At 40.6% G+C, this 26,549-nt stretch overlaps 1 protein-coding gene across 3 annotated transcripts in view; it reads left to right on the top strand.

The window, feature by feature from the left end:
- The first annotated feature begins 3,539 nt into the window (after positions 1-3,539).
- LOC126297602 (C2 domain-containing protein 5) overlaps positions 3,540-26,549 on the top strand; it is a 217,252-nt gene continuing 194,242 nt past the window's right edge. The window contains exon 1 of one of the 3 annotated variants that reach the window (XM_049988584.1): positions 3,540-3,763. The gene's annotated coding sequence lies outside the window, so the exon portion shown is untranslated. Of the gene's footprint in view, positions 3,883-26,549 lie in introns of all 3 variants that reach the window. The other 2 variants (XM_049988585.1, XM_049988586.1) reach the window with 2 other exon arrangements.

Genomic DNA, 26,549 nt, shown 5'->3' with positions numbered 1-26,549 from the left:
TGGATGTCATGAACTATCATATATACACTCCTGGAAATGGAAAAAAGAACACATTGACACCGGTGTGTCAGACCCACCATACTTGCTCCGGACACTGCGAGAGGGCTGTACAAGCAATGATCACACGCACGGCACAGCGGACACACCAGAAACCACGGTGTTGGCCGTCGAATGGCGCTAGTTGCGCAGCATTTGTGCACCGCCGCCGTCAGTGTCAGCCAGTTTGCCGTGGCATACGGAGCTCCATCGCAGTCTTTAGCACTGGTAGCATGTCGCGACAGCGTGGACGTGAACCGTATGTGCAGTTGACGGACTTTGAGCGAGGGAGTATAGTGGGCATGCGGGAGGCCGGGTGGACGTACCGCCGAATTGCTCAACACGTGGGGCGTGAGGTCTCCACAGTACATCGATGTTGTCGCCAGTGGTCGGCGGAAGGTGCACGTGCCTGTCGACCTGGGACCGGACCGCAGTGACGCACGGATGCACGCCAAGACCGTAGGATCCTACGCAGTGCCGTAGGGGACCGCACCGCCACTTCCCAGCAAATTAGGGACACTGTTGCTCCTGGGGTATCGGCGAGGACCATTCGCAACCGTCTCCATGAAGCTGGGCTACGGTCCCGCACACCGTTAGGCCGTCTTCCGCTCACGCCCCAACATCGTGCAGCCCGCCTCCAGTGGTGCCAATGATGGTCGTATGCGTGTTTGGCGCCGTGCAGGTGAGCGCCACAATCAGGACTGCATACGACCGAGGCACACAGGGCCAACACCCGGCATCATGGTGTGGGAAGCGATCTCCTACACTGGCCGTACACCTCTGGTGATCGTCGAGGGGACACTGAATAGTGCACGGTACATCCAAACCGTCATCGAAGCCATCGTTCTACCATTCCTAGACCGACAAGGGAACTTGCTGTTCCAACAGGACAATGCACGTCCGCATGTATCCCGTGCCACCCAACGTGCTCTAGAAGGTGTAAGTCAACTACCCTGGCCAGCAAGATCTCCGGATCTGTCCCCCATTGAGCATGTTTGGGACTGGATGAAGTGTCGTCTCACGCGGTCTGCACGTCCAGCACGAACACTGGTCCAACTGAGGCGCCAGGTGGAAATGGCATGGCAAGCCGTTCCACAGGACTACATCCAGCATCTCTACGATCGTCTCCATGGGAGAATAGCAGCCTGCATTGCTGCGAAAGGTGGATATACACTGTACTAGTGCCGACATTGTGCATGCTCTGTTGCCTGTGTCTATGTGCCTGTGGTTCTGCCAGTGTGATCATGTGATGTATCTGACCCCAGGAATGTGTCAATAAAGTTTCCCCTTCCTGGGACAATGAATTGACGTTTTTCTTATTTCAATTTCCAGGAGTGTATTTTGACTATTAAGGTAAATACACTGTTTGTTCTCTATTTAAATCTTTCATTTGCTAACTATACCTATCAGTAGCTAGTGCCTTCCGTAGTTAGAATTTTTTATTTAGCTGGCAGTAGTGGTGCTCGCTGTATTGCAGTAGTTCGAGTAACGAAGATTTTTTCTGAGGTACGTGATTTGTGAAAGGTATAGATTAATGTTAGTCCGGGCCATTCGTTTGTAGGGATTTTTTGAAAGTCAGATTGCGTTGCGCTAAAAAATATTGTGTGTCAGTTTTAGCAGTCGTGTATAATTGTTCTAAGGGGACGTTTCAACTTCATGGAAACGTGTTTATAGCAGAGAGTATGCACTTCTTGGACTTATCTCAGATAGTATAAATTTCCAAATCCAAGTTTATTGGACTTATTTCTCTTGTTTTGATGAGTACTATCACCTCTCAAAGTATTTGACACTTTTTTGAACACTCTGTATATTTTGCAAGTAATACTTATCACCTGGAAAATGTTAGCTGATGATAACCAGCATATAGTTAAATACGAGATTGTACATTCACCAATATTCAAATACAACACTAAAACAAAGTGATCTACTACAAATGGCAAACAAGCTATACAACAAACTATTTTGTGACGCCAAATGATGGAAGATATTTTTGCATTCAAATTAACTGTTCATGCTTACCTACTTCAGAGGTGTTATATGGTGTAGGTGAGTATCTAGCAGGTAACAAATTTGTAAATTACAACTGCAAAAATATAATCATAGTACAAAATTTGTAGAGATTTTGTCAAGTGAGAAATATCTGAATTTGTGCCAATGGTCATGTGAACTACGCCCAAAGAATTAAAGGCCCATCCACACGCAACGATCTGACCGTGCAAATGTCTACGCCTATCACTACTGTGCAGAGAGATCTCTGTGTGTGGGCAGGAGTTTTACGCAAGTATGAGATGTGTGCAAACTTTCAAGTTTGAGTTTTAAGTAAAATTGCTCAAATCCGAGTTTTGAAGTCGCATCTGCGCAGACGACCCCAAACCTGTCGCTAAAACGTCTTTTAGCCAGCTGTTTGTTTGGTCAGGTGCTTTTCGTCTCTGGATGCAGAGTGAATTTTAAAATGGCAGATACACATCTGTGTTCTACATAGTTTATTGCCCAATTGATCGAAATGTTTAGGGATCATACATGTTTGGAGAAAATTAAAAGCTGGTACTACAGCGATAGGAATCAGAAAATAGTTGATTATAGTTCTTTAATAGGGAAATTACGAACGGTTGAGCCTATGGCAAATGGGGAAACGGTACATAATAATTCATTTCGGACTCTTTACTGCAAAGAGCTAAGTAAAATAACGAAGTCTGTCTACTGCGCCTCAAACACATGGCAAATTGGGAACCGCTACATAATAATCCATTGCGGACTCTTTACTGCAAAGAGCTAAGTAAAATAACGAAGTCTGTCTACTGCACCTCAAACAACTGTAAAACCGTAAAAATATGACCTGTAAATTGTCAGAACTGAAGTACAGAATTTTACTTGTCTGTAAAATCAACCTTCAGGACAGCGAAAATAGTTCACTTTACTTACGTATGATTTCATTCAACGCTTCTTTCGAAACTGCAGTTGGAAATCCTGCATCGTTGTAGCTTATTGTGTAGAACCTTAATACCACCGTCAGCCACTCATGTGGAGAAATTGCTCTCCTCATACAAACATTTTCCCTATTTACTAGAAGTTATGAGCATCAAAAGTTAATTATACATTCCTAAATCCATCCTCAAATAACTACTCCAGTAGTGTGGTTCGCTCTGCAACTCGTGAAGTAAATGTATGCGTGAAAACTGCCTTACCTTAAGCAACCACTGTGTAGATCATTTTGATCTGTCTTCCTATTTCTCGTATTTTGATTTTTGCATCGTAAGTGACTCATTTCTGAATAAGTGAAATAAAGTTTGAGAATACTGTAAGAGGATGTTGGCGCTAGCCACTGAAATTTCTTTTCTACATCGAGACATGGCGGGCGAACAATAGATTGGAACTTGTGTCGTGTCTACAACATTTGCTGCACAATCATTTGCGAATATATCTGCGCAGACAAGTCGTTGCATGTGGACCGACGGTCCTTCATAGCATGCGTCGGCTAAGATGTTATCGTGTTGTAGGTTTTGTCTTTCAAGAATCTTTGGTCATATTGTTGTGAACATACGTATGTAGGCGGGTACTAGAGATATTTATACACACACAAACAGACAAACAAACAAAAAAAAGTATGCCGACTGGAGTTCATATAAACTGTCAACATAAAGTACATTTTTTTGTGTGTGTATCTTGAAATAACGCGGCAGTGTTGAGAATGTGTGGTTCGAAAGTAGACAACAGTGAGCAGTATACAGTGAGTATTCACGAAAAGAAAGATCAACCTTACAATATACCGGAGCTTCAGTTGTTCGAACGAATACATATTTTATTTATCCAGCGGTGGTTCATTGCTTTGTAGTTCCACAATTAAAAGTACGTGACGCATTCTTAGCGAGCAGTGTGCATGCTATTATGATAGTGTTTAGATAATTCTTTTAGAATGCTCAGTATTTGTCTGTAGATTTGGCAAAAAAACCGTGTATAAATTGTTATAAATATGGAGAGTATAAATAATGCTGCTTGAACTGTGGTAAATTAATTCTTTACTTGTACTGTTCGGAATTATCATTATGTAAATTCCCTAACTATTTGGAAGTGAGGCCCTGGCTTCATGACTACGCGGACAAGCATAATTCTACTGCGTGTCTATTTCGCCTTGGTCTCCATTTGATTATAGTATTTCTAATACCATTTACTTGTGGCAGTGCTTTCCGTTTGTGTAAATGTTAAATTGCACATCAAGTTACAGATTCACATATGGTGTTCAAATTATTGGCCTGGCCATGTGGATTTATGTTTTCGGTGATCGCCCTAAATTTCTTAAGATAAATACCTGGTTGTCAGCATCGAAAATGTGACAATCAATTACCTCCCCTAATCCAAGCTTGTGCTCCACGTCTAATGATGATGTAAATGTTATGTTACACCCTTTTTATAAGCACACTATTATTAAGAAATCACAAGTGCTGCAGTTGCATAGTACATGTTTATGTTTGTGCTGTATGTGCAAAGTTCAACAAAAAGCATAGGAAATGCACTAAAGCATTCCAAAGGTTATAATATGAAACTTAAAAAAAATGAACACTGGTTCATTCAGTGTAAGCAGTTATAACAATTCATATTCTGAAAGGACTTTACAAAAACAGAATCATCATCATTGAGAAATATAATTGGCACCACTTTGTTGTTCACCTAGAAATTAATGTTTGTCAAGTTTGTCATTGCTGACTCTGGATACAGATTTTAACTGTACTGTTATGAATCAAATGTACTGAAGGAGCATTTCTGGGCCAACTAATTTGTTTCACACAATGTGACCATAATACAAGAGGTATGTGCTCAGATGTCTTTGCTGCAGATTAATTTGTACCTGCGGCCCTAATCATAATGAGTTATGCACGCAATTGCCTCTCAGGTCATCCAATAATTTGTGATTGTTTGTTTGTAATGAATTAGTTACACATACAGGGCTTGGACAAAAATATAGAAATACTGCAAGGAATGCATGCTTGGGCATCAATCCTGCTTGTTGTGCTGTTGTATTTAATCACAAATGGCTCCTGTGCACTGTCTTTGATACATTGCAAATGTCAATCACTGGCGAAACAGTGGTCTGTGTGTGTGCACTATGTTGGAGCTAAGTGAATTTGAATGCGAGCTAATAGTTGGTGCTCCTACGGTGAGTGATTGCATAACCAAGGTAGCCAAAGTGTTTGTTGTTTCAAGGGGCACCTTATCGAGGATTTACACCACATGCAGGGAAAGCTGAAAAACATCATCCACTAAATCACAAAGCAGAAAAAAGTGTGTGTTGCATGATTGTGATGGGCTGTTATTGAAGAGAATTGTGATGAAAAATACAAGAATGACAGCTGCAAAAGTCATTGCAGAACTGAATGTTACTCTTGTGCACCCTGTCAGCACTAAAACATCAAGGATGCTCCATAAGCTGAGAATTACAGAGCAAGCTGGAATTCCAAAGCCACAAATTGGTGATTCAAATGCCTGTAACGGGAAAAAGCAGTGACAAAGCTGTAAAACCTGGACTATGGAACAATGGAAGGAAGTCGTTAGGTCAGATGAAGCTTGTTTCATGCTGTTTCCAACTTGTAGCTGAGTTTACCAAGGGGTGAAACATGGCAGGGGTTTGGTGGTGATTTAGGCAGCTGTATCATGATACCCTTTTGGGCCTCACGGATAATCTCCACAGTTGCAACACTGCCAAGAATTAGGTGACCGTTTTGGCAGATGGAGCCCCTTTTCACCCAGCTCGCAGCATACAGGCTGCTTTCATGAGCACAAGGGTGAATTGACACATCATCCATGGCCACCACAGTCACTAGATTTCAATTTTATTGAGACTTTGTGGTACATTTCAGAGAGAAGGGTGCATGGTGCCATCCACCTCCATCGCCATACCTGAAGTTGCCACTATTTGCAAACTGCAGTGTATAAGGTTCCCTTGAAAATGATACAGGATAACTGGAAGCTGTTTTGAATGCAAACGGTTTTCCTATACTTTATTAGACATGTCTCACGTTTATTGTGTTTCAATATTTTTGTCCACCCACTCTACAACCTGTTAGCTTTTATCTCGGGATCTTCGTCCTACATTTGTTCTTTGAATTTTACCAGCATGAGTGGCTGGCTATGTTGAAGGTTCCATTGCTGCTAAAAGACTGGGAGTGGATGGTGAACTCTTACACTGTCAGTCACTCGTCCGGGTGAAAAACCATGAAATAATTGTAGGTTAAAGATTCTGAGATGGAAGCCAATGGGAGATAACTCAACAAGTGCACACAGAGCTTCAACAATTTTTTATGCTTAGTAGTTCTAATGGATAAGTTCATAACTCAAACACAAGAATTTATACCAATAAAGGAGAGGTTGAAAATGATGAAACAGATCATGTGTGCTAACATGTAAGATGGAAATATGAATATTAATCTACATTTGCTCATAAGGATTCATCCTAAGCTATTAAAATCAGTAGTTTATTTGTCCTAAGTAGTGTGGAAAGAGGAACAAGTAAGGTGTATACTTTTTCACTTGCTGCGTGGCAAATTTCAATATTGTCTTGTGTTTTGAGGTCCATAATAATCTGATTTTAAGTCCCACTTCCCCTTTCTCTCATTTTCTCTCTTTCCTGTGCCAATATTGAGATTCATCCTCATTTAATTTTTTACAATGATTTTATATTGTCTTTTTGTAAGGGCTCAGATATCTATAATGTAAAGTACCCAAGTTTTTGATAACTCCAGTACAAACATTTGCAACACATGTTGATTGGAAGTAAGTTTTTAATGAATTTGATCTCAGAAGTGTGTGGTTATTCTTATTTTCATAAATATGGGAAACTAAAATGAACCGTTGAAAGAACATTTTTCTCAAATTAATTTAGATGGCTTTATTTACTTGTGGGAACATATAACTTTGGTTGGTACACTGCATGCAGCATGGAGATGTCACATACATCTTTATACAGCCAATTTCTCTAAAGCAGTTTGGTTGCATGGTAGAGGATGGTATATTGTCATTGGTGTGTGGTCAATTTTTTGTGTAATCTTTGAAAATGTTACTCAATTTTCCTCCTAGTTGATAACAGCCTTAAAGAAATGTATATTTGCAGAACAGTTTATTGACGGACAAAGTTGAATTGGAATTGATATTAGATGATGGATAGTGCTTCCTATATATATTAAATTTAGTACATGTTCCTATGACTGGTGACCTGCTATTTCTATGCATGCGGAGCATGCAAAATAAATTAAATAGTGTAGTGTGTGTGTTCTCATTTTTCTTTTTGTGTTTGTTATGTTTGCTTGTTAATAGGCATGCAATTTTTATGTTTACCTTAGAAATGCAGAAGCATTTGATACAGGGTATTGGCTTTCTCACATGGCATCATCAAAATGGCAAACATAAGTAACTCCTCTAAATTCAGTATGGCTACAATGAAATCAATTGTGCTACCATAATTAACAAATAGCAACAGCATTCTGTCATAAAAAATGTATTTCAGACAGCCTAAATCAACGTACAATTAATGGGTGATGTGTGTTGATTCTCCATTACAAAATTGAACAGAAATTCATTATTCTTACATTACATAAATCCTACATGAAACCCAAATAACCTATGTAGCTATACTGAACTCCATAAAACCAATTAATCATGAAACTGATATTCACAGAGGAGGGGAAGGGGGAAGAGGCTCTGAGATGTAAATTCTGCTATCGGTAAATTCACTTAATGATATAGGTAAAATGAACTTCCCTATCCACCAAACGCAAAACTATGATATCTGAAACATAAAAAGCCATTTAACACATATTTTACATATCATTATTTGCACTTAATCTGTATAGCTAAAATCAACTTTACAGTACAAGGCAAACATTAAACATAAAAAGCTAGTTGTGATGTAGGACTGGTATTGTTATATGCATTTAACCTACCTAGTCAAAGTGAATGCCACAGTAACCATGAATGATTCACAAAGAAACCAAATAACAGGACAATATGAACATACATTAGTATCACTAACTTCAATTCACCTATATGTCTAAAATGAGGTCCATGTCACCCAATAAACAAGCCTCAATACATTTGTAGTAAAACCCATAAAACAGTATACCTACGAAAAACACAGTAGTACAAAAAATCTTCAGTTTTGCAAAACAGGAACAGAAAATAAAATATTGTTCAGTATAGTGTCCAATCAACACAAAAAGTGAATTGAACTAGTTACAATACCTGCCTCACCTGCTTGCTCCAGGCAATCATGCCAACTTACCCTGATCCCCAAAAATCCTTTTCCACCAATCAATATCCATTTCCTTACAGCAAACACAATACATGCTGAAATTAAGTTAAAAAGTAGAGAACATACTTTTTGAAATAAACCATATCAAACATATAAACTGTAGAATATAAAACTCCCCACACACCCCTTCACAACTGACCAGTAACAGAACAATCATTGACAACTATACAAAATCACATGGAAGACAAGCAATACCAGTCTTGTGGATCACCTGCCTAGATCTTTTTGAACCAAGTTCCCCACCAAATCTATCGTTAAAAATTATCCAAATGACAGCACCATATGCAATCATTACTGCTATGGAAATGAGATATTTTTCAACAAATTTGCAGATTTTCAACATTTTTGACATTTAACATATTGCAGCAATACACCCTATTTGTCAAGAAAAGTTACTGTTCTCAGCATGTCATCCATCTCCTCATTCAGCATAAGGCTGTTAAACTTCACTGTTGGATCCATCATTTAACCAACACATTCAGTGATCTTTTTCAAATAACAACACATTTAACAACATTCCTGCATTGAAATTAATCACAAGGGAGCACCACATCAAGCAACACACCTTCTTCAAAACACCCTCTTGTCACATGCTACCTTTCAAATATATAATGATATGAAATGACGGAACATCATCATGTCATGGGTCAAAGCCAATGCAGTACTGAATTCTTGGGCTGACCCATCAAAACTGTGGAAAAGATTTTTACATTCATATGTTCCCAACAGGAAATCTTTCAATGTGTTCTGTACTGCTGCCAACTAATTTATTTCATGATGTTTCACAGAAGTAAGTCACTCTTTAAGAAAGGCTTAGTAACACTGATGTTTTCTCTGTCATTACTGTTCTCATCTCATAATGCCTTTCACTTTCTTTAATCTAAAATACATATAATATAGCCAGTTAGTGTCACAGGAAGCATTACCATTGTTAAAAGTGGTTCTAGTAAAAGATGGTGATTGAGATACTCCCAGTGTTGCAAATTAGTCCCATAACAAACATATGTCTCTCATATTGACTCCTTTGTTGTAGACACTTACAAGGGAATATCAAAGATTACAGTATCTCACATCTGTTTTGACCCGTGACATCATCAAGATGTCGGACACCCCTATTTCAATGTATCAGAAATTTCACTTGACTTATCTAGCCCAAGCGAAGTCCACAGTACCTTGAAAATCCACCCGTAACTCCAGAACCCAGTACCAGAAATTTCACTTGATTTATATAGCTCAAATTAAGTCCACCATACCACAAACCAATACATAACCCCAAAACCCAGCTCCAGAAATTTCACTTGACTTGGTTAGCTCGAGCAGAGCTCAAGATACTAACAAACCACAACTAGTAGAACTAGTATCAAAACCTAACCAGACCAGAATAAGTACAACATACTCCATGATACCCACCAGTGTAAACTATAAATGTGAACTTCAACCACCAACCCAAACCATAAAAGCATAAAAAAACTACTCAAACATAAATTTCAACACCCACATTTCAAAGAAAATTACGAGCATAAAAAAATACACTACACTACTTACAATTTCAGAAAGCTAATAAAAACTAATCACAACAAAACACAATAGCATAAATGTAATTGCCACCTCCTCCCATCTCAAAAAAAGGTCATTCTCCTTAAAACAGAACCCTGGGCCACATTAAACAATGCTGCCCATACATTTAAGTAACAATCTTCAGCACATACATTTTCCCAACAAGCTTGAAAAAACTGAAATGTAAATGATTTTCAGTCAAACTCTTCCTCCAACAGTACTCATAAGAAGAAGCTGTAGGATCCCTATGATGGATGTCACTACCACCCCCCCCCCCCCCCTTTCTTGTACCCGTCCATACCAGTAGTACAAGTTCCCATCATGCAACATTTAAACTGTACATTATGATGTACCATTAAATGTCAGTAACCCCTAATACCAAAAAATCTGTATGAAGAAAATAGATTTGAAACAATAGTGGAATCCTCTGCAATGTACTCCTCGATTAATCAAACCAAAATCCATTTTGTATACTTACCCACCACTCTAAAAACCACATCAGAATACCCAGCCCCTGAAACAACAGCCCCCCCCCCCCCCCCACACACACACACCCCCAGATACCCACAGCTCCACCACTCCTCCCATATTTCAGCTTCCCAAATGCAAACTCATCAATTCCCACAACTACCCCACTACACCCCCACACCCCTTCAATGACCACCTCTACTTTATAAACTGTGAACAAAATTCATGACAAAAATAAAAGCAATCTAAAACAACTCATAACAAGAAAACCAATAACTCATGACAAGAAAACCAAATTAGCGAGCAATAGTGCCAGTTATAAGGTAGCAAAACAATATCTCGTATAGCCAACCTAGAATTCTTGTATCAGAAACTCCTTGTAACTGACCTCCAAATATTGTCATGTTGACCGTGCCATGTGTTCATATATTCCCCTACTGCTTTGTCTTCAGATTTTCTGCCACAAGATCATATAATCAGAGAACTTTGGTAGTAGCAGCCATATCATCACCCATAGCTGCAACTAACAAATAACTAGTAAATTTTGTCGTAAGATCCATGTTTTGCATAAAATTGTCCTCATTCCTCAAACAATACCTGTGTTAGCCCATGGAAAAGTTCCATAATTCTCTTGTAATCATTGAAGTAACTGGTAAAAAATGTAGTATCATACCTCTGCGTTCCTTTGCTTTGTACCATTAATCTGACTTGGTGGGAATCCTAAACACTTGAGTGGTACTTGAGAGTGGGTTGTAAAAGCATTCTGTATACACTCCCCTTTATAGGTATGCTACACTTCTCCAGAATTCTGTCAATAAATCATAGTCTGCCATTCACTTTCCCTACAACTGATCATGTGTGCTCATTTCATTTCATACCATCTCAGAAGTTTAAATTTGACACCTAGACATTTAATCATAGAGACTGAGCCATTCATTGTGTCATTAGTACTGTATTAGAACATTATAGGAACATTTTTCCTAGCCGTCGGCATTAATTACATTTGTCTACATCTGAAGCCTGCCATGCATCACACGAAATGGAAATTCCACCTAAGTCATTTTGTTCAGCCATGACACTTTCTTTCATACAACAACATTCATCAAGCAAGTTCCGATTGCTGTGTTCTCTATCTGATTGTGTTTATGTACATGATAAACAGGAATGATCCTGTCAACTCACCTGGAGCACTCCTGGCATTACATCTGTCACTGATGAACACGAGTTACCACAATATACAGGGTTCCATTGCCACATTCAGTTACATATTTGAAATTTATTCAGTGCACTCAAACCATTGTTAATTGTCTACTGTGTGCTTCAGTGTTGAATGCTTTGCTGAAATCTAGCAATATGGGATCTGCCTGCTGGCCTGCATCTATGGTTTGCATGATATTGTTGAAAGAATGAGCTTTGTTTCGCTTTGCTTTCTAAATCCATGCTTTTCTCTCTGAGGGGAAACTGATTGTATCAAAGTGTAGAATATGCTCAAGGATCATACATCTTTAAAATATTGCACTGCAATTTAGTGGGAGTAACCTCCAATTTTTTTTAAAGTCACTTAAGACTGTTTGTTATGTGAGAGAGTCACAACAAATGTGAGCTCGAAAAGAGGCCAGTGCTGCAAGGTACTCTCTGTAAAACCAAAATAGAATTCCATTAGGGCCTGGTGCCTTATTTGTTTTCACCTATTTCAGATGCTTTTCAACACCAGTAAGTCTTATTTCTATGCCTCAGTTTTAGAGCTTGTGTGACAGTCAAATGATGGTAACTCTGTATGATTTTTCTATGTGAATGATTTGTTTAAATATGAGTTTGCTGCCATCTATTTCACACCAGGCTGGCTGATGAGTGAAGTCACTAAATAGACATTTTTGACCTGCTCAGTGGTGTTAAATAGTATTAGAATTTTCTAGGATTCTCTATATTTCACTAATAAATGACAGTGAAGTGATGAATAGCTCGCCTTACAAATGTGTGAGATTCTATAAACTTTTCGTCTCGGGATATCTACACCTTTTTTTTCTTTTTTTAAATGAATGTCTAACAATCTCTGTTCCTGCTGTTTCTCAGCATTTTCTGGATTATATTAAAGCAAGGTAGGTCTTAACAACCTTTAATTAACAAATACTTATCCACAATGCAATACACAATAATTTTAAACTTTTCTCACGATACCTCAGTGTCTGCGCCATTTGAATTTCCAGATGTTCGTTCATATTGTATGTACACTACTCTGCAAAACTTAAGGATGAGATAGATGAAGTAACATAACATATTACCGACTCAATGGAAATGAGTGAAAGTGAGGGAGCATGTTGCTAGAGGTCTCCCAGTGCACAGAAAGTTGGACATCATGTGGTGTGAAGCAGTGTTTCTGTAGTGCCAGATGGGGCTGGCCTTGCAACACGAGGCAGTTGAAGGAACAGGAAAAAGACAGTGTGTGTCAATCAACAGGCAGTTATGGTGTTCTGTAGTGTTCTTCATTATAACAGGGGACTGGACACAAAATTTGGATAACTTTGCAAGGGGAAGGATTGTCATGAAACTAGAAGAAAGGTGAAGCGTGATAAGTGTAGTCCAGGAGCTTGGTATTGCTTACAGCATTGTTCACATTCATGGGGGGGGGGGGGGGGGGGGCATTCCATATCACACGCACTGCTGCCCAAAGGATAGGAGGCGGTTGGCTGTGGTCAGCTACAGTAGCAGATGATTGCTATTGTGCAATGGGCAAGAAGGGATCTGTTGCAAACAGTGGTGCAGCTGCAGCCAAATTTAACAGGGCTCCAAGGGACGAATTCTCACTCTCCACAGTGGCCTGGTGACCGCATGGGTATAGTCTCTTTGCCTGACAGCCAGTACGTTGTGTTCTGTTGACACCCTCACTTCGGCGGCACTGTTGAGGTGGTGTCAAAAGGATAGGAACAGGACCAGTGGGGATTTGGTTCACATGCTCTTCTTGGATGAGAGCAGATTCAGTCTGAGTAATGATCCACAGTGTACCCTCATATGATGAGAAATGAGAACACATAAGTGTACGCAGGAATATTGTCGAACATTATTGTTTTGGTGATACATGTGCTATGGTGTGGGAAAATATAATGTTGTGTGGGCGTACCGACCTCCAAATCTTTCAATGTACTGTGATACACTCACTGGTCAACATTATTGTTTCACTATACGCTCTCCCCTTGTGCATCTTTTCAGGGGTGCATTCAGCCCTCACTTAATTTTTATGGATGACAGTGCACAACCACATCAAACAGTGCAGGTGGAGGAGCTTTTGAAAAAAAAGAGGATATTCAGCAAATGGACTGGCTTGCCTATTCCCTCAACTTACATCCAAGTGAGCACATATGGGATGTGGTGAGGAAACATATTGCAGCACATCCATTTGCACAAATGACCATCCAACAGCCTGAGCTGGTGGAGGAATGGAACATCCTGCCACAAGAACTCCTTACTAATCTTGTTGTCAGCATAGCAGCGTGTTGCAGAGCATGCATTGCAGTCCATGGTGGTCACAACCCTATTAAGAACCTTGTCCCACCTTTTGTAATGGCCAGGGGACCATTATAAATCTTGATGGCTTCGTGCAATTATTGTTTTTGAATAAATATGTCACTTGTTTGTCTCATTGCATGTTGCAGTTACCTACTGTACTATACTGTAGCAGTTCTTTAGGGTCCAAGTTTCATTGAGTTATGTTACTTGGCAGTGACACGTCATGTGAAAGTTACTTTCGTCCTTAAGTTTTGCACACCAGTGTACAGACTATTTATCTGCTGTATCAAACATAACAACTATCCTGGTCTTCTTGATGGATTTATTGAATCTGGAAACCATTATGGCTATGATGATATGGTGCTAGTTAATCTCTGCCTCTTGACTGATACCACTGGTAAGGTAAGGTTTGTTTGTAACTAAGGTCTACAATATTTTTGTTATATGTTTGCTGCTGAACTAATACCCCACATGTCCTTGACAGCTTGACATGCTATTGCCAGCTTTCAAGCCTAAATTGCAGAAGGCCACTTTAACTGTCAAAGATCTTCTATCACCATTTGGACTATAGTTGTAGAAGACAGTTTTTGAGCCAGCTGGTGTTGCCGAGCAGTTCTAGGCGCTCGAGTCTGGAACTGTGTGACCGCTATGGTCACAGGTTCGAATCCTGCCTCGGGCATGGATGTGTGTAATGTCCTTAGGTTAGTTAGGTTTAAGTAGTTCTAAGTTCTAGGGGACTGATGACCTCAGATATTAAGTCCCATAGTGCTCAGAGCCATTTGAAAACAGTTTTAGAAGAAAGTATCCAGAACTATTTTGCAAGACTGCCTCTCCATTTCACCAGCAGCCTAAACGTGGTAGATTAAAGTCTCATTCTCCTCCTGTTATTGCATAACTGGAGTATTTCTGCACAGTGGTACTTGAACTTTTTTGAATGGTTCTATAAATTTAACAGAATTGGATAACAGGTAAAATTATCCAATGATTAATTTGAGAGCACCCATGCTGGTTAATCACATTCAGATAAGTTCAGTCATAGGAAATTTTGATGTTGCTAAACATAATATTTTTGTTCATTGCAATGAACATATCCCCTTCCCCAATAATCTAGTAGTTTTTTTTTTTTTTTTCAAAGTAAGTCCCAGGTTTCATTAAATATTTTAGAACTTTTTACTTGGGTTTTCACCAGGCTCTCACTTTCGAGGATAATTTGCATTAAAAATTTTTTATGTAGTCTGGTAAATTATGGCACTTTGTTACAAATGCTTTGGCAGTGAACTACTAGAATCTTGATATTGCCACTCTGTAAGTTGTGGGCTTTATAAATGATCTGGTGAGCATCCATCACAGGTTCTTGAAATTTTGCCAAGCCATAAAATGCCCCTCTGTGCAGTCTGCATGTACTCTGCAAGCCTCGTTGCTGCTTCCTCTGAGAAGTGATGTATCAAGTGAAGTGCTAAAATCCTTCACTCCATGGTGTAGAGCCAGATACACTATGTGATCAAAAGTATCTGGACAATCCCAAAAACATATGTTTTTCATAATAGATGCATTGTGCTGCCACTTGCTGCCAGATACTCCATATCAGCGACCTCAGTAGTTATTAGACATTGTGAGAGAGCAGAACTGCGGAACTCACGGACTTCGAATGTGATCAGTTCATGGGGTGTCGCTTGTGTCATATGTCTTTACACAAGAATTCCACACTCCTAAACATCCCTACGTCCACTGTTTCTGGTATGATAGTGAAGTGGAAACGTGAAGGAACACATACAACACAAAAGCGTACAGGCCAACCTTGTCTGTTGACTGACAGAGACCGTCGACAGTTGAAGAGGCTCATAATGTGTAAAGGACAGACATCTATCTAGACCATCCCACAGGAATTCCAAACTGCATAAGGATCCACTGCAAGCACTATGACAGTTAGGCGGCAGGTGAGAAAATTTGGATTTCATGTTCGAGTGGCTGCTATTAAGCTGCACATCATGCCAGTAAATGCCAAATGATGCCTTGCTTGGTGTAAGGAGCATAAACACTGGATGATTGAACAGTGGAAAAACGTAGTGTGGAGTGACGAATCACGGTACACAATGTGACAATCCGATGGCAGGGTGTGGGTATGGCGAATGTCCAGTAATTGTCATCTGCCAGCCTGTGTAGTGCCAAAAATAAACTTTGGAGGCGGTGTTGTTATGGTGTGGTTGTGTTTTTCATGGAGGGGGCATGCACAACTTGTTGTTTTGCATGGCACTATCATAGCACAGGCCTAAATTGATGTTTTAAGCACCTTCTTGCTTCCCACTGTTGAAGAGCAATTTGGGGATGGCAATTGCATCTTTCAACACAATCAAGCACCTGTTGATAATGCATGGCCTGTGGTCGAGTGGTTACACAACAATAGCATCCCTGTAATGGACTGGCCTGCACAGAGTCCTGACCTGAATCCTGTAGAACACCTTTGGGATGTTTTGGAATGTCGGCTTCGTGCCAGGCCTCACCGACTGACATCAATACCTCCCTCAGTGCAGCACTCCGTGAAGATTGGGTTGCTATTTGCCAAGAAACCTTCCAGCACCTGATTGAACGTATGCCTTCGAGAGTAGAAGCTGTCATCAAGGCTTAGGGTGAGCCAACACTGTATAGAATTCCAACCTTGCCAATGGAGGGTGCCAAAAACTTGTAAGTCATTTTCAGCCAGGTGTCTGGATACATTTGATCACTTAGTGTATCTGTAGCTAGGACTGTCACAGAGTTGACAGAGCCACTCATTGAGACCCTCTACCCGATTCCAAACAACAGGACCCAAATTAATGCAGATGGTAAGCTTCACTTGCACCCTTTGATCAGGGGAGTAGCCTTTACAATTCATGTCATCCATTTGTAGGAACTGAGGATGGTTCCCGAATCCAAGCTATAGGCATCATTGGTACTATCATTAGCTATGATTTGAGAATGACCGCACCTTCAATAACACTAGTCAGAACCCTCCTCCAGACATCAAATGAGACCTACCAGACATGTACAGTGGCTTACTTTGTAGCCCTAGGTGCTATTTTCCAAAGGGGTTTCATAACCTACCTGACAGTGAAGCATCTGATAAGTAACAATCTTTCCCCCTGCTGAGAGAACAGCACATGTCTTTGCTATCTGTGTCAATCCTCTGCAGTCCACCTTAAGGCATGTGGTGGGGTGTACTCTGTACTATTACTAGTCATTTCTTTTCCTGTTCCACACACAAATAGAATGAGGGAAGGCAACAGAATTCTTCTGCAGTCAACTTTGAATTCTGGCCCTCTAAATTTTCTCAATAGTGATCCTCGAAAAAAATGTCTTCCCTCCAGGGATTCCCACTTGAGTTCCCAAACCTCCTCTGTAACACTTGCAAGTTGTTCGAACCTACCAGCAACAAATCTAGCAGCCCACCTATGAATTGTATTAATGTAAAATGTAAACTTTCACGGCCGGAAGTGTCATGATTAATAAAATTCTTTTCCGGGCTATTATGCCGTGGTCTGATGGATTTCGCATTGTAACCCGACGTTTCGTCCCCATCTGCGGAGGACATCTTCAAGGGGGTTCGTGGCTTCTGTTAACTTCCGAAACACACACTGTCTCACTACTGACTGCAGCAAATTTTTGTTTTCGCGTGCTCCCGCGCATAGGCGTGACGTCACATGTTTTGAATACGCGAGCGCAATTGGCCGTTGTCGGTTGCCGCCGTCCGCTGTTGCTATCATCCCATGGCGGAAGACTGGTACACATCTTCTTCAGCACCGGCATCCAGATGTCATTCAATTTCACGCCCTCCTCCTTCCTATTAAAATTCCTGGGGTGTTTCATAATCTCTATAGCCTCTCTGTAAAGCCTTTCATGATATCCGCTTGTGGCTGCCAGTACTTGAGTTCTATCAAAATAAATGTGGTGGTCTCCTGACTGCAAAGCGTGTTCCGCAACAGCTGATCTATCAATCTCTCCCCTTCTGCAATTGCCCTTGTGCTCTTCTAGTCGTTTTTTGACCGTTCTTTTTGTGGTACCCACATATACCTCCCCACAACTACACGGGATCCTGTAAATTCCTGCTTTTTCCAGCGGTTTATGAGCATCCTTAGCTAATCTCAGGTGTTCTTGTATCTTCCGGGTAGGTTTGTAAATCACCGCGATATTCCGTTTTTTCAATATTTTCCCTATGCGGTCAGTGACGTCCTTAATAAAAGGCAGGAAAACTTTCGATTTTGCAAACGCTTGTGCATTGCTATGATTTTCACGCGGCGGTCTTAACGCTCTTTTTATCTCAGCAGCCGAGTAACCATTCCTGAGTAATGCATCAGTGAGGTGTTCCAGTTCCGTATCCAGTAGCCCAGGTTCACAGATGTTCCTCGCTCTATCCGCCAACGTTTTTATTATGCCTCGCTTTTGCTGTGGGTGGTGGTTCGAATCCCAGTGTAGATAACGATCCGTGTGCGTGGGTTTCCGGTAAACTGTATGGCCTAAGCTACCATGCTGTTTCTTGTAAACTAGCACATCCAGAAAATTTAGTCTCCCTTCTGCCTCCTCCTCCATGGTAAACTGAATCTTCGGATTAATACCGTTTAGATGTTTGTGAAAACGGCGTAGTTCCTCTCTGCCATGCCTCCACAACACAAACGTATCATCTACGTAGCGGAACCAGATATTCGGTTTTTTGTTGGCAGTTTCTAGACCCTGCGCCTCGAATTTTTCCATGAAAAAGTTAGCTATAACAGGGCTTAAGGGGCTCCCCATTGCCACGCCATCAGTCTGTTCGTAGAACTCATCGTTCCATTTGAAATATGTGGTCGTAAGGCAATATTTAAATAGTTCTGCAATGTCGGGAGGAAAAATTCTATTCAGCTGTTGCAACACCTCATTGAGAGGAACCATAGTAAATAGCGATGCCACATCGAAACTGACTAACATGTCCTCCGGCTGGACCACTATGCCGCTTAATTTACTGATGAAATGTGCAGAATTCTTGATATAGGAGTCCGATCGTCCCACATGCGGCCGTAATAGTGTTGTCAAAAACTTGGCAATAGAATAGGTGGGCGAACCAATGGCACTCACTATAGGTCTCAGAGGAACAAGTTGTTTATGAACCTTCGGCAAGCCATAGAGTCTTGGTGGCAGCGCAACTGAATTGAACAGACTTTTCTGAACGTTCTGTTCGATAGAGGACTTCTTAATTAACCGCGTAACCGTTCTAAGAACTTTATCAGTCGGGTCTTTACTCAGCTTCTTGTAAGTCTGCGGATCTAGTAAGTCATTAATCTTGCTGTGATAGTCAGTAACATTCAAAACCACCGTCGCATTTCCCTTGTCAGCGGGGACAATGATAATACTATCGTCCTCATTTAGGCGTTTTATTGCATTCCTCTCACCCACGGTTAAATTACTTTTTGGAGGCTTTGCGCAACTGCGGAACTGGAACACCTCACTGATGCATTACTCAGGAATGGTTTCTCGGCTGCTGAGATAAAAAGAGCGTTAAGACCGCCGCGTGAAAATCATAGCAATGCACAAGCGTTTGCAAAATCGAAAGTTTTCCTGCCTTTTATTAAGGACGTCACTGACCGTATTGGGAAAATATTGAAAAAACGGAATATCGCGGTGATTTACAAACCTACCCGGAAGATACAAGAACACCTGAGATTAGCTAAGGATGCTCATAAACCGCTGGAAAAAGCAGGAATTTACAGGATCCCGTGTAGTTGTGGGGAGGTATATGTGGGTACCACAAAAAGAACGGTCAAAAAACGACTAGAAGAGCACAAGGGCAATTGCAGAAGGGGAGAGATTGATAGATCAGCTGTTGCGGAACACGCTTTGCAGTCAGGAGACCACCACATTTATTTTGATAGAACTCAAGTACTGGCAGCCACAAGCGGATATCATGAAAGGCTTTACAGAGAGGCTATAGAGATTATGAAACACCCCAGGAATTTTAATAGGAAGGAGGAGGGCGTGAAATTGAATGACATCTGGATGCCGGTGCTGAAGAAGATGTGTACCAGTCTTCCGCCATGGGATGATAGCAACAGCGGACGGCGGCAACCGACAACGGCCAATTGTGCTCGCGTATTCAAAACATGTGACGTCACGCCTATGCGCGGGAGCACACGAAAACAAAAATTTGCTGCAGTCAGTAGTGAGACAGTGTGTGTTTCGGTAGTTAACAGAAGCCACGAACCCCCTTGAAGATGTCCTCCGCAGATGGGGACGAAACGTCGGGTTACAATGTGAAATCCATCAGACCACGGCATAATAGCCCGGAAAAGAATTTTATTAATCAATTGTATTAATGTCGTCCTTTAATCGGAACTGGTACAGATCCCAAACACTCGAGCAGTACTCAAGAGCAGACTGCTCTAGTGTCCTATATGCGATCTCCTTGACAAATGAACCACACATCTCACGTGCCCGTCTCATTTCATACTGCTTTGCAGTGTTACACGCAGATATTTAAATGACTTGACTGTGGCAAGCAGGACATTGCTAATACTTTATCTAAACATTATAGGTTTCTTTTTCCTACGTATCTGCATTAACTTACATTTTTCTACATTTAGTGCTAGCTGCCATTCATCACACCATTCATCTTGTATCCTCCTACAGTCACTCAACTACAGCACCTTACCATACACCACTGCATTATTAGCAAACAACTGCAGATTGCTGTCCATCTTGTCAGTCAAATCATTTATGTATACTGAGGATAATATCAGTCCTATCACACTTCCCTGGGGCACTCCTGATGATACCATTGCCCTTGAAGGGCACTCAGCATCGATGACAAAATACTGGGTTCTATAACTTAAGAAGTCTTCTAGCTGCTCACATATCTGTGAACCTATTCCATATGCTCGTACCTTCTTTAACAGGCAGCAAGAGAGCACCAAGTCGAACATTTTCCCGAAGTCTAGAAATATGGGATCTGCCTGTTGCCCTTCATCCATAGTTTGAGTATATCCTGTGAAAAAAGGACGAGCTGAGTTTCACATGAGTGCTGCTTTCTAAAACCATGCTAATTCATTGACATAAGCTTCTTGGTGTCAAGAAAATTTATTATATTTGCACTTACAATATGTCCGAGGATTCTGTGGCAAACCGATGTTAGAATATTGGTCTGCGAGTTTGTGGGTCCGTTCTTTTGCCCTTACACAGAGCAGCCACCTGCGCTTTTTTCCGATCACTTGGGACATTCTGCTGGGCGAGATATTTGTGATAAATATAAGTTGAATAATGGGCTAATGCTTTAGAGTATTCTCGGGGTAACTGAGCTGGGATTCCATTGGGACCTGGTGATTTATTTGTTTTCAACTCCTTCAATTGTTTGTTTATGCCAGGATGCATATCACTTTGACCTCCATAGAGGAGTCTGTTCGATCATCAAACAACAGTATGTTTGTATGATTCTCCTGCATGAACGATTTCTTGAATGTGATATTTATAACTTTTCAATTATTTGTTTATGCCAGGATGCATATCACTTTGACCTCCATAGAGGAGTCTGTTCGATCATCAAACAACAGTATGTTTGTATGATTCTCCTGCATGAACGATTTCTTGAATGTGATATTTATAACTTTGGCTTTCGTTTTGCTATCTCCAACCGTCACACCAGACTGGTCAACAAGTGACTAGATGGAAGCCTTAAATGCGTAGGACTAGAATTTTCTTGGTTTCTCTGCCAGATCATTTGCTAAGGTATGACAGTGGTAGTAGTTGAATACTTTGTGCACCAATCTTTTCACTGATGCACAAATCTGTACAATCCTTTGCCTGTCATGTCGTCATTCGTGTGTTCCCTTTGAAACAAGAGTGCAACAGCCTCTGCTTCCTCAGCTGTTTTTGAATCTCATTATTACACCATGGTGGTCTCTTCCACCCTAAATCCACTTACTAGACACATAATTCTCCAGACTATGATTCACAAACTGCTTAAACTTTTCCCATAATTCCCCTGTGACCCTCTTATGTGAACTAAGTGATGCCAATTCACTTTCTGAGTGAGATGCTGACAACTGCTTATCTTCAGCTTCTAGCAGAAACACTCTCCTAGCCTTCTTAACTGATTTATTAACTTTTGTAACAATAGCTGCTGTAATGACCTCATGATCGCTAATCCCCGTGTCTATACTGACATTGTTTATGAGGTCTGGCCTATTTGTAGCTACAAGGTCTTAGATATTTCCATTGCATGTGGATTGCCAAATTAGCTGCTCAAGACAGTTTTCAGAAAATGTATTCAAAAGCACTTCGAACGACTGTCTGTCTGTACCCCTTGCAGTGAACCCAAGACATCCCAGTCTATAATCAGTAGGTTAAAGTTGTCTTCAACTATCAATCCATGTTCTGGGTATTTATGCATTACTGACCACAGACCTTCTTTGAATGTCTCTAGAACTGTCACAGCAGAATCGGGTGGCCAGTATAAACATCCAACAATTAACTTGGTTTCACATAGACATTTTATTCGCAAGCAGATAACTTCACTGTCACACTCAACTTTAACCTCACTGGAGACAACATTTTTGTCAATTGCAGTGAACACTCCTCCTCTTCCTATGTCCTGTAATCTGTCTTTCTCATATTCATTCCATCACTTGCTAAATAGCTCAGAGCTTTCCATTTCAGGTTTCAGCCAGCTCTCAGTCCTGCAAATAATTTGAGCATGAGAACTTTGACAGTTTACAGATAAAATATTGACAGTTGAAATGTCTTTACTCTGAACATTGTCTGGCTTCCCTTTCTGCATATCAAATGGTGAGTGTTCATTCAAATTATAAGTGTTAACTTAAATGGAGAGCATTCATTTGAATACTTCAAACTACCGACCAGCCTAAAACACCTCATGAGCACTTCACAAGTACTCTGCTACCTGAGTAGCTGCTACCTTCAAACCAAAGGACCCTGATCAACTATGGGTACAATGCTACAAAATTGCAAGCTCTGCTTGCACCCTATGCATGAGACCAGCAGCCTTCACCATTTCTGCCACCTGCCTGTATGAACTGAGAATGGCCTCGGAACCCATGTGACAGATGTCGTTGGTGCCATTGTGAGCCACTACCTGCAGACAACTGCACCTTGCACGCACGATAGCCACAGCCGAGGCTCGCTCCACATCTCAGATGAGGCCCCATGGCAGACATACTGAGTGCACACTGGTGTTCTTTCCAGCCTTGAATGTGATCTGCCTAAGGGGCTCCATAATGCGCCTAATATTGAAGCTCCCAATAATTAGTAAACCCCTCCAACCCATGTGCCTGCTCAGACCCTGCTGAAGGAGTGGCCATCTGTCCACTCACAGTGTGAATGTGTGAGGCCAGAGGACCAGTCTCCACATAGGCCCTCCACTCGAGGATGCAAACGCATTACCACCTGCTACTCACTCTGCTCTAAGGGTGGATTGCTTGCGACAGCTACACTAGGAGGTGCCTCAGTAGCAGAGCCCATGGATGAAACAAGCGACACCTAAGGTGTCTATGCGATATGCCAGATTTTCTGCCACTGCTACATCCTGAGGTGACTGATTGTAGCCAAAAGCGCATTCAGCTGTTCGCAAACTGGGGCTAGCTCCTTGTGTGTCCGCACACAGTATGCACACATCCTACCCTCTTAGCAAGACTAACTGAAGGAGTAAACTATAAAAGCAGTCAGATTCTAGATATGTAACTTGCTACCCTACTGATGTGATGTGTCATCAATGGACACTGATGCCTCAGTGAGCTATGTAGCTGGCTGTTCAGAAGAAATGAAAACTGTGCAATAGGATGCCCGAATTTACGCTTACAAAATGCAAGCTTACGTCTCATAGTATGGAAACAGGTAAGAAATTTTAGAGATATACTACGAGGAAAAGAAAGTAAAAGATAAACACATAACTTGGCACACTGTAGATGTAACTGGAGGCTCACTGACTGGCTTACTAAATGAGTGGACGCTTGTCTTCAAAACAAAACAAATGAGCTATTACTGTGCCACAGACCAAATGAATTTACATTTACAAAAATGAGAGGATAAACTTCTTAAACAGAAAAACATGCACAAAATTTAATAAATATGCTAAGAGGAAAAGACAGGAAAACTTAACTTGCTGCTATGTAGGTGTGGCATCAGGCAAGAGCTGTAAGATGCCCAGTCTTGACACTCACTCACTGCATAGAGTGAAACGAACTGACCACAGCATGCCGCTTGTCCTGAGATGAGTACAGAGCAACCATAACTCCTACACTGGAGGTACCTCAGCAGCTGAACTCATGGGTGAAACGTGTGACAGCTGTTGTGTTCCAGGTGGGAAGTTAGCTGGACAGAGCCGACTAATCATCACCAACAGTGCTTTCAGCTCTACAAGGATCACAGCCAACTACTCATACATACACACACACACACAACAAATGCGCTCCCTGTCCTCCCTGCTGCAAAAATTTGCACTGTAGGAATCCCTGCTTTCCTTCTGGCACTAATTAAAATGCCCCAAACGTTCTCCACTAAAGCTAAATGCACGGATCACTACTGCTCTGCAGTCAGGCAGATTCTCAAATGCAAGTAATGGCTTACACACTATGATGATCAAAGTACACAATTATAGTGTTGCAAGCATTGCAAAACTATGCTACTGTCATATAAAGTACAAAATATGAACACAAAGCAAGATAACCAACATACTAAAGCATCTGATACTGGACATCAGGTTAGACTCATTATATTGTCAAAATGGCAGACAGAGTAACACATTTAAATCCAATATGACACCCATGACATCATTCATGCTACCATAATAAAGGTACAGCAGCCATTTCATCACAAAGAAGATATTTGAAACAATCCAAAAATCACTAATAGGACACTTGCTGAAATTCGAGGGTTAAAGGCTGACATGGACTAATCCCAGCCTCATACACAAAAATCAAACAAAGTCCATTACTCTCACATTACATAAATGTTCCAAAAAAATGCCACAAATTTTAAAGCATTGTCTGAAATTTACCCGCATAGTCAAGCCGAAATCTGTAGTACTAAGTAACAAGGATACTGCAGTGTTATGCAGATGGGCATGGCAGGTACAGGTGTTGGTATCAATAAATTTACTTAACCTACCTAGCTAAAATGAGCTCCACATAACCCACCAACCAGGAAACAATGATATCAAAAACATAAAAAAAATCCATTTATGATGTGAGACTGGTATTTTTATTTGCACTTAACTCATAGTTATGTCCTTGTTCCATAGATCATATTCTAATAAGCATTATGGTGTGGAACATCTCGACAGAACAAACAGAGAACACTTATATACAACTACAAAAATTAAATAAAAAATAATATGTGTATGGCTACATAATGACTATTTGCAGTTTTTTTATGATAAATTAATTCTCCTCAGTAAATCCTCTATGGTATAGAAGGAATGTCAAGAAGAAACATTTTCAACCTACATTGAAAATATGTCTGCTATCTATCAGACATTTCATTTCCATGGGTGGATTGTTAAAGATTATTATAGCTCCATATTTCACCCCTTTCTTTGCCAAATTTAGCTTACGCCATTCATCTAAAAAACATTTTTTTCCTGTTTCTCAGAAAATACATTGTGTGCCTAGTTTTACTTTGAAAGGTGAATTCAAACCTGTTTGAAGTTTTTCTGGCAGGGGTAGTTTATGAATTAATTTTTTCTTTATTATTCTGATATAGTGCAGGACACAGGAGCTGAAATTTAAAAGAATCAAATCAGTTTTCTTATGGTCTTATTAAATTCATTACATTAAAGGAGTATGGGATTTAACATGTACTATTAGTGTATTCACTTTGTAGCATTTATTCCACTTAAGGAATTACAGAAAAATGAGCTACCATATAGTAATGCATGTCACTTTTTTGTCTTTTATTGAGAATGATGCTTCTCTCAAAGGACATTCCAGTAATAATCTACTAACATAAAAGGTAACCGGAGCTTGATAAGCTTTGGTCACATAATTCACCATTGCTTTGTAGTGGTAGCTCTTCTTCTTCTTCTTCTTCTTCTTCTTCTGAGGAAATTTTCTGGTCCCATCTTGAAACACTCCCATGCTCTCTTTGTTTGGCAGTTAAACGTGCTTCAGAATTTTCATCTTTCTGCAGTTCCTTGGTTTGTGGGCCACAGTCACACCTTCATTTATTTTTGCAGCTGAAAGATTGGGGAATTTGTAAGCTGTATGTATGAATCCACTGCCTGTTGGATCCATGACCTAGACTAATTGTTTCATTAGGCCAAGTTTTATGTGAAGCAGTGGAAATAGTATACCTTCAGGTGCTACCAGATTTTCACATTGCACATTCTTTTCAGCCACTTTCCAGCCGTGCTTATGCCATTTGTTTTTCATTTAGTGGGAATTTCTGTCATGACTATTCCATTGCAAATAAAACATGCATACTTCATATAGCCTTGTTGCGTTCCCAATATCATAGCATTTACTCTGAAGTCTGCACACATTTTCCATTTGTATTCATTATATTGTAACAAATTCAGCATCCTCTGTAAGAGATCCTAATTCTCATTAGTCAAGCTGATGTAAGCAACTGAAACAAAGAGCATTTTCAGAATGAGATTTTCACTCTGCAGCGGAGTGTGCACTGATATGAAACTTCCTGACAGATTAAAACTGTGTGCCCGACCGAGACTCGA

Source organism: Schistocerca gregaria, chromosome X (genome assembly GCF_023897955.1).
Source record: "Schistocerca gregaria isolate iqSchGreg1 chromosome X, iqSchGreg1.2, whole genome shotgun sequence".
NCBI classification, from domain to species: Eukaryota; Metazoa; Arthropoda; class Insecta; order Orthoptera; family Acrididae; genus Schistocerca; species Schistocerca gregaria.
This window is presented reverse-complemented; position numbering and strand designations above follow the sequence as displayed.